The sequence below is a fragment of the Quercus suber genome, unplaced genomic scaffold, assembly GCF_002906115.3.
Source record: "Quercus suber isolate HL8 unplaced genomic scaffold, Cork oak 2.0 scaffold_196, whole genome shotgun sequence".
Classification (NCBI taxonomy): domain Eukaryota; kingdom Viridiplantae; phylum Streptophyta; class Magnoliopsida; order Fagales; family Fagaceae; genus Quercus; species Quercus suber.
Genome location: NW_027069654.1, coordinates 946795 through 954578, shown reverse-complemented (window position 1 = coordinate 954578; position 7784 = coordinate 946795). Strand labels below are relative to the sequence as shown.

Sequence of the window (7784 nt, the reverse complement as noted above, 5' to 3'; positions counted from 1 at the left end):
AAGACACATAGAGGAGGTTTTTTTATTTATTTNGTTGGGGAGATAAACACATTGGGAAGTCATACTCACACATGTAACCCAACAATCTCTCCCTCACATCAGAGTCTCTACCTCTCTGTGGGTTTCAAGACCTCTTCATGGGTCATGAAAAAGTCATACTCACTTTCCCTTGCCAAATGGGTTTTTTCCTTCACTAGTGCATCATCCATGGGCTACCACTTGTCAACTTCGCATGTCTTTTATCCGTAGGAACCTCACACTTCACCATTGTCTAGCACCATTGGCGGTAATACTTCTTTGTTATGCCTTTTTTCAAGATAATTTGTGTGGGCTTTTATGGGCTTTGCTTTGTGTAGCATACCGTCTTTGTTCTAACTATGAAATAGACCCGTCCCTGCTCCATTTGCGAAAAGGCTCCAAGTACACACTCTATGTTCTCGCTCTAACTTCAAAAGGAATCTTGATAATCTAGCCACTTCTTTTGCCTCACACCACCATGGGCTCTACTACCACTTGTTGGGGAGATAAATACATTGAAGAGAGTTTTTGAGTAATTAATATAACATATAGAGACACACTTTAACTAAAAGGTCTAAGTCCAAAAAATTATGTTATATTAAACACTCATTTTTCTCATCATTATTCAATGTGAAACTTTACTCACACCTGTTGCTTAACACTATGAGCAATTGTTGAAAAGGAAATTTCACCATCTTCCTATTGGTGTTCAATTTAATCTAATCGAATGGTCAGATCTTTGGCTAACTCAGAACTTGTTTCAATTAATTACGGTTTTAAACCAATCAAAGTAGGTCCAAGCTAGAGTTGTGTTTTCTACTCTGTTCTTGACCATTCAATTAGTTTAAATTGACTCCGTTATCAATATCTTGATAATGATTTTAAAATTGGATTCCAAGCTTTTTTGAGGTTAAGGACATTGTTTTTTTGGAAAAATTGGCAACAGACAAGATTCGAGATTAACCGTAAGAACTAGGGGTGTTCACCAAACCACACAACCGCACCCATACTGACCAAAATTGCTTGCAAAATGGAGTAAGCTCATCACACCGCAATTGACAGTGAACCGCACCGCACCGCACTCATATATATATGTATATCATATATATATATATATATATATATATATTAATAATTTAATATTATATGAAATAAGTGGTCAGTCTAGCATTAATATGTTCCAGTTTCACATTAAAAACAACTTCATTTTGGTTAAATACAAAATCAAAAGGTAAAAACCTCATTCACTTCTCCATCTCACACTCTCACTCTTCTCTCCCAATACCCTCTCACTCTCAGTAGGTATGACTAGCCATGTATATGGTACACTATTATATATGGATCTTTTGGTTGTTGCTTGTTAAGCATTTTTGTATTACATGTTATATTTGTTTAATATGTATAATTGTGTATGGTTTACTGTCATGAATTATTATTTTGTTTTGTACATATTTTGTTAGTTTTTTTGTTACACATGTTATATATATTTTTAAACTTTCTGACATATTGTCATGGTTATTAATAATAAACTAATAATTAGCCATGACATCTTGAGAAATATACCAACTCAAAACTGACTAAACTGCACCTTGTATATCCCACCGACTTGCACCGCACCGTACATATGACTGCAAAATTGAGGTGCGGCGTAGTTATAGTTTTGGCTAAACCATACTGCAAAGTGTGGCTCTAAAAATGATCCAAAACTATACCAGATCGTACCGTGAACACCCTTAGTAAGAACATTGCTAATAATGGAATGTAAAGACGCCAATTGTTGACAAACTCCATTGTAAGAATGTAGCTACAAGAATACAATGTTATCATACGAAAGCAAATAAGAATGTTGCCATCAATGGAAGGTAAAGTCACCAAATGAAGGCAAATGTCACTTTGAGAACATTGTTGCAAGAAGAAAATACTATCATATGAAGGCAAACATCACTGTAAGAACGTTGCTATCAATGGAATGCAAAGCCACCAAATGAGGGAGAAGGTCACTGTGAGAATGTTGCTGCACGAAGATAATGCCACCATATGAAAGTAAACATTGTAAGAATATTTCTATTAATGGAATGCATAGCGACCAGATAAAGACAAATATCACAGTGAGAACATCGCTACACAAAGAAAATTGCATCATATAAAGGCAAACATTATTGTACGAACGTTGTTATCAATGGAACACAAAGCTACCAAATGAAGGTGAATGTCACCACGAGAACGTCACTGCAGAAGTTTTGAGTTAATATTATTTTAATGTATTATATATATATATATATATATATATATATTATTTTAATATGTTATGTGGAATAATATAAAATGAGATGTACGGTATAATGTTAAAGGTTTGGATTAGGTCCAGTGACATTGGACTTGTTGGGATTGTGACAAGTGTCTATTTTTGGACATATGTCATCATCTGACTGGGTCTAGTGCATTGAAAGCATTGGACTCGTTGTGATTGTGACGCTGGATCCATTGAGATTGTGACACGTGTCTATTTTTAGATACGTGTCATCATCCGACCGGGTTTAGTGCACTAGAAGCACTGGACCCAAACCTCTCCCAATGTTCAATGCTATGTTAAAATAAATAAATTAATTTTTTAGCCTATTAATATATGATTTTTTTAGAACATACAATGTTGGATCCAACGTATATAAAGACACATAGAGGAGGTTTTTTTATTTATTTATTTATTTTTTTTTTTTTAAAATCCGTGGAATCTGCTATTCACTTTTGCTTCTTGAGTCCTTGACTTGCCATCAGGAAAGTGAATATGTGATCAATCAGTGCAAGGCGCAAACTGCAAACTACTTTCAAGTTTCAACCATGATAAACAACCATTATTATACATGAATTTTTGGCCCTCTGCGATCCGCCATTGATTGATACCATGCAATGGGATTATCAACTTATCGTGCTAATATTTAGCCCAAAAAAAAGGACTTATCATAGTAATACTTCAGATTTGTTCTCTCAACAGTGACAGTTTTACTGATGCCATTTTACAAAATAATTTCCTTTCATATTCTGGTAGGTAATAGCTCCAGGAAAATTATAGAATTCTCTGATAATACAATAAATAAATACATACAATAACTCCATACCTCTGATAATCCGCTGCTTTCCTCCAAGATTTTGCCTCAATAGCCATTATGCAATTGTCACTACAAGCATGAAGAAAAAAAAAATTAGATCACCACTTTAGCTATTCCCACCAAAAATATATCAAGATCAATATTGGATGTGGCTCCAACCAAAACAGCACTAACATTGGGAGGGATGCTAAATTTTTTTGGGTTTTTTGTTTTAACCTAATCAATCATAAAGTTCAGTAAAATTGTTAAGATTTTTAGTGTCAGGGCTTATTCCGTGCCAAATATTTCGATTATAAATTGCAAAATTTTATGTATTGAATTTCATTTTTGTAATTTCATTGAGTCAAAAGAATCATAAACTACAGTTGAAATTGCAACAGCAAGAATCTCGCTTGAGCGAAATTGTCAAGACAGGCAAGTTTATCAGAACTTCAGAAAATAGTTAGGAAATTAAAAAGTTTTGCATCAAACTCGCTCAATCGAGTTTGCACTTAAGAGAAATTTATTACTTTTTTTTTTCTATGCTATTCCCCATCCATGTGAGCTGTTTGAGTGTCTTAAAACCATAAAATCTCACCTTAATTGGGAGGAGAGAAGGTTGAGACCACCCATTCCCTAGCTTAGAAAGAAAAGTCATAGTAGCCTTTATATCTTCACCCTCTTCAAATTGCCATAACCATTGAGAGGAGATCAAACTCAAAGAAGGAGGGTGGATTTGAACTTAAATGTCATAAGCACATGAAGATGTGTCAATCAATTAAGTTACAAGGCGGTTGAAACCACAAATTTAATGATAGCAGTTTGTAACATAAAATCACAATTCAAAATCAATATACTAAAAATTTGTGTTTGGAATGTACGTTGTATTTTTCACATAGACATATAATATCAATTCACAGTTAAGACAAATAAATTAATCACGAGACGTACGCAATGGAGCAATGACCATGCCCACTGAGAGCAGCACCAATTTGCTCCTGGAGTGAAGGTCATCTAAGCAAACCCTTCCGCCCCAACTACTTGAGATTGGTTGCACATATTCTTAAATCTTTAGCGCCCTCATTTTTAGGTGAAAGCTTCCATGATTAAAGACTTTTGGTTTGTATTAAGCTTCTTGTTCATAAGATTAGCAGGAAATTTTTTATGTCAACCCAGTGCACACATTAACCGTCCCATGTTCAAAGCCAACCATATGAAAAAAAAAATTTCAAAATGCCATACAGCTAAAGATCTAAACTACCAATTCTTACCAAACCTTCTACACTCTGTCCATAATTTATGCAAATTATTGCTGGTTATGCCATTTTTTCCATATTAAAATGAGACAAAACATCATCATCTAGCTAGACAACTAAACAAATTTCAATTTATTTGATGCAATATGAGCCGCAAAATTTCTATTCATACAACCCAAGACCATCACTTCAAAAAGAAGGGTAAAAAAACACACACACACACAAGCATGAACAATATCTTTGATGCCTTAGAAGGGGACATAAGCCACATAGTTCAATAAAAAAAAAAAAAAAACCCAAAATAGGACTCATTACATGCATCCGAAAACAAGCTATTTGTAATAAGCAAAAATCAGCTTTCAACAAAAAATAAAGGAAAAATAAAAATCATACTTACCCACAAATCTGAGATCCAAGACAAAACTTCAAGAATCTATTAAACGGAACCCAAGTTATCAGCAACCCAGAGAATTTTTTCACAACAAACAAAATATAGTGACCCATTCACCTGAAAAAAATTCTAAAGTTAAGAAATACGAAGAGAAAAGGGCAGTATGAAAGTTAGAAACCAACCTGCCACTGGTAGCCCTTTTGGGAAATTCAGGTTCAAACCCAACAGGCAAACGAAGAAAGCCATGGAAGCAGAGATCAAAGGTGAAGATTAATGAAATCACGCCATCACCTCCTCCATTGGACACTGTAAAAGTGGGAACCTAGCCGAACTTTCTATTTTTAGAAGGAAATATTTACGGAATCCCCGTGAATAGGATCGAGCTTCAATTAATGGACATGATTCAAATGATGGTGGAAAAGAGAGAATCAACGAAACACAGAATCGAAGAGAGAATCAGCCATGAATAATTGGGTTGGTTTGTTCACTCAATTATTATTAGTGGGTTTGGTTACTGAAAAAAAAGAAAAAAAAAAAGAAAAAGTATGGGTGTTGAGTGGACAAGCGGGTTTGACCATTCTGATGGTAAAAGTGTAAACAGCTTCTTTGTGAAGTAAAAAGCACATTGCGAAGTTGCTAGGAAGTTGCCTTAAAGATACTTAAAACGACTACAGCCGTTCGATGGAGAATATTTGACTAATTTCGTTTCCTTAACCTGCTGGTAGCCGTTCGATACATTGCTAATCAAAATGATATAGCTTTTAGACCAAAAACAAAAATGAAATGCTATATATTTTGTCCTCCTGCGCAACTACAGATTATAGAGCTTTAGTTTAGATTGATAAGAAGAGTGGACTAGTGTATTCAGCAAAAAATAGTGGAATAGTGCTGCTGTTGTCAACCTAAATAATGGCTGAAAGAAGCTTGGACTCAGAGAGTGGTAATCTTTGCAGCGCTGATTATGAAAGGTTAGTACTCTATTGTATTCATTTATATTTTCTAAAAGTTTTCATCCGAAGAGCTAAGTTTTATCATTATGTTAGCCCCTACCACCATGCCAGTAGCCAAAAGAACAAGCTCTGGTAAATTCTTATTTAAGCTTGGGGTCATTCACCATAGCTTGTTATTTTGGTGAAAAGATGTGAAATTTTGTAGAGCTCTGGTGATTCCATGTCATAACATGGAGTCACCATAGCTTGTTATTTTGGCCGAAACAACGTAAAATTTTGCACAGGTCTGGTGATTTCATGTCATAACATGGAGTCACCACAGCTTGTTATTTTGGTGGAACTGATGTGAAATTTTGAACAGCTCTAGTGATTTCATGTCATAACATGGAGCCACCATATACAGCTTGTCTTTTTGGCGGAACCTATGTGAAATTTTGCAGAGCTCTGGTGATTTCATGTGGAGTCACCATAGCTAGCTTGTTATTTTGGCCGAACCAATGTGAAATTTTGCAGAGTTCTGGTGATTTCATGTGGTAGCATAAAGTCACCACAGCTTGTTATTTTGGTGGAACCGATGTGAAATTTTGAATAGCTCTGGTGATTTCATGTCATGACATGGAGTCACTATATATAGCTTGTTATTTTGGCGGAATCATGTGAAATTTTGCGCTGATTTGGTGGGTATTTAGATTTAGCCCTCGGAGAGGGTCGTGGTTAGGAATACGCGCGTGAACTCTTAAGGGTTTTTTTATTTATTTATAATTTTATGCTCCATCGTCGTTTTTGAGTCTGGCTGATCTTCTTGTCGTTCGGGTTAATCGTTAACCGTGACTCTCCAATGAATTCACCGCTATTTTTTTGCTGTTTTCCTGGCATTCGAGACACCAACAGAACCAGACCGATCGATTGGCAGAGTTAAACGATCTCCAGTGGGACTAAAAGCTAGTAACTAGCTCAAAGACCTTGGGACCAGCACCAACATGGTTTTATCGCTCAAAGAAGCAATCAGAACCATCATTTCCAGAGGGAATTATTCAAACTTAGTCTCAGGTGAAATTAGCCCTTCTTCAATGGTCCCCGGTTGGTGACCCCCTTATGGATCGAAATGGCCGTGCTCGCCAAGCTGTCATTAACGAATTCTCATTCGAAGTTTTTTTGGTATATATCTGAGTCATTGCGGTTATCTTAGTCACCATGTTTTGGCAGCTCAATAAATAGCCAGAAGGTGTCCAAGAACGATTAGTAACTTTTGCTTTCTCGGTGTCGACAACATAGTATCAATGGGCAGATGCACGCCCGATTCTTGAAGAAATATATATTTTCACGTACAAATTTGATTGTTGCTTGAATCTATTTGAACATGATTTTCTTTCTTCTTCTTCTTTTTTCATCAGTTTAACCTCAAATGAGACTGGAAGCTTAGTGATCAGATTGAAAGTTATAATTTTGAAAGCTGTTTATGGCCTATTGGACAGGTTTGGAATACAAGTTCAATCTCTCTATTCCTATGTTTTTCAATTTTCAAATTTAATTATTACTTGGGTTAGGATTTTAATTGGCCTGTATATATATATATGTGAGGCAGCCTCCTTGTAAGGGGGTATATCATGCATCGGATGCGTGGTGTGTGATTAACTGTATTTATTTGTTTCGAATTGTTAATTTTTTTTTTTGAAACATTTCGCGTTGTTAATTGTTAATAAGGTGTCTAAACTATTCTATCAAAAAAAAAAAAAAAGTGTCTAAACTATAAATCCGATATAGGATTTTTGTTTTCAACTAGGATTAACTTTTGTTTTAAACTTGATTTTTCTTTTTTCTTTTTTCTTCTTTTGCTTTCTATCAGTTTCAACTCAAATGCGATGGTGAATTTAGCAAACAAACTGAAGTTTTCAATTTTGGAAGTTCTTTATCACCTATTGACCAGGTTTGGGTTCTGGTATAAATATGTTTACATATGTACGTATATGTGCTTGTATAGCTGATCGAACTTAGGTGTCAGCTTCTGGATATGCATAGGAAACTATTTATAAAGCATATTTGGTCTATGATATTTATTGATATGTAATTGTTACTTTTTTTA

At 35.1% G+C, this 7784-nt stretch overlaps 1 long non-coding RNA gene across 3 annotated transcripts; it reads right to left on the bottom strand.

Annotated features, from left to right (window-relative positions):
- Nucleotides 1–1568: 1568 nt before the first annotated feature.
- Nucleotides 1569–5305, bottom strand: LOC112004637 (uncharacterized). 3 transcript variants are annotated; one of them, XR_010631115.1, is made up of 5 exons: nt 4934–5305; nt 4758–4868; nt 3703–3845; nt 3135–3194; nt 1569–2032 (listed from the first exon to the last, which is right to left on the bottom strand). It is a non-coding gene; the product is annotated as an uncharacterized LOC112004637 (long non-coding RNA). The 3 variants fall into 3 exon arrangements; XR_010631113.1 differs by lacking the exon at nt 3703–3845 and having other exon boundaries at nt 4934–5295; XR_010631114.1 differs by lacking the exon at nt 1569–2032 and having other exon boundaries at nt 2954–3194; nt 4934–5303.
- Nucleotides 5306–7784: the final 2479 nt, after the last annotated feature.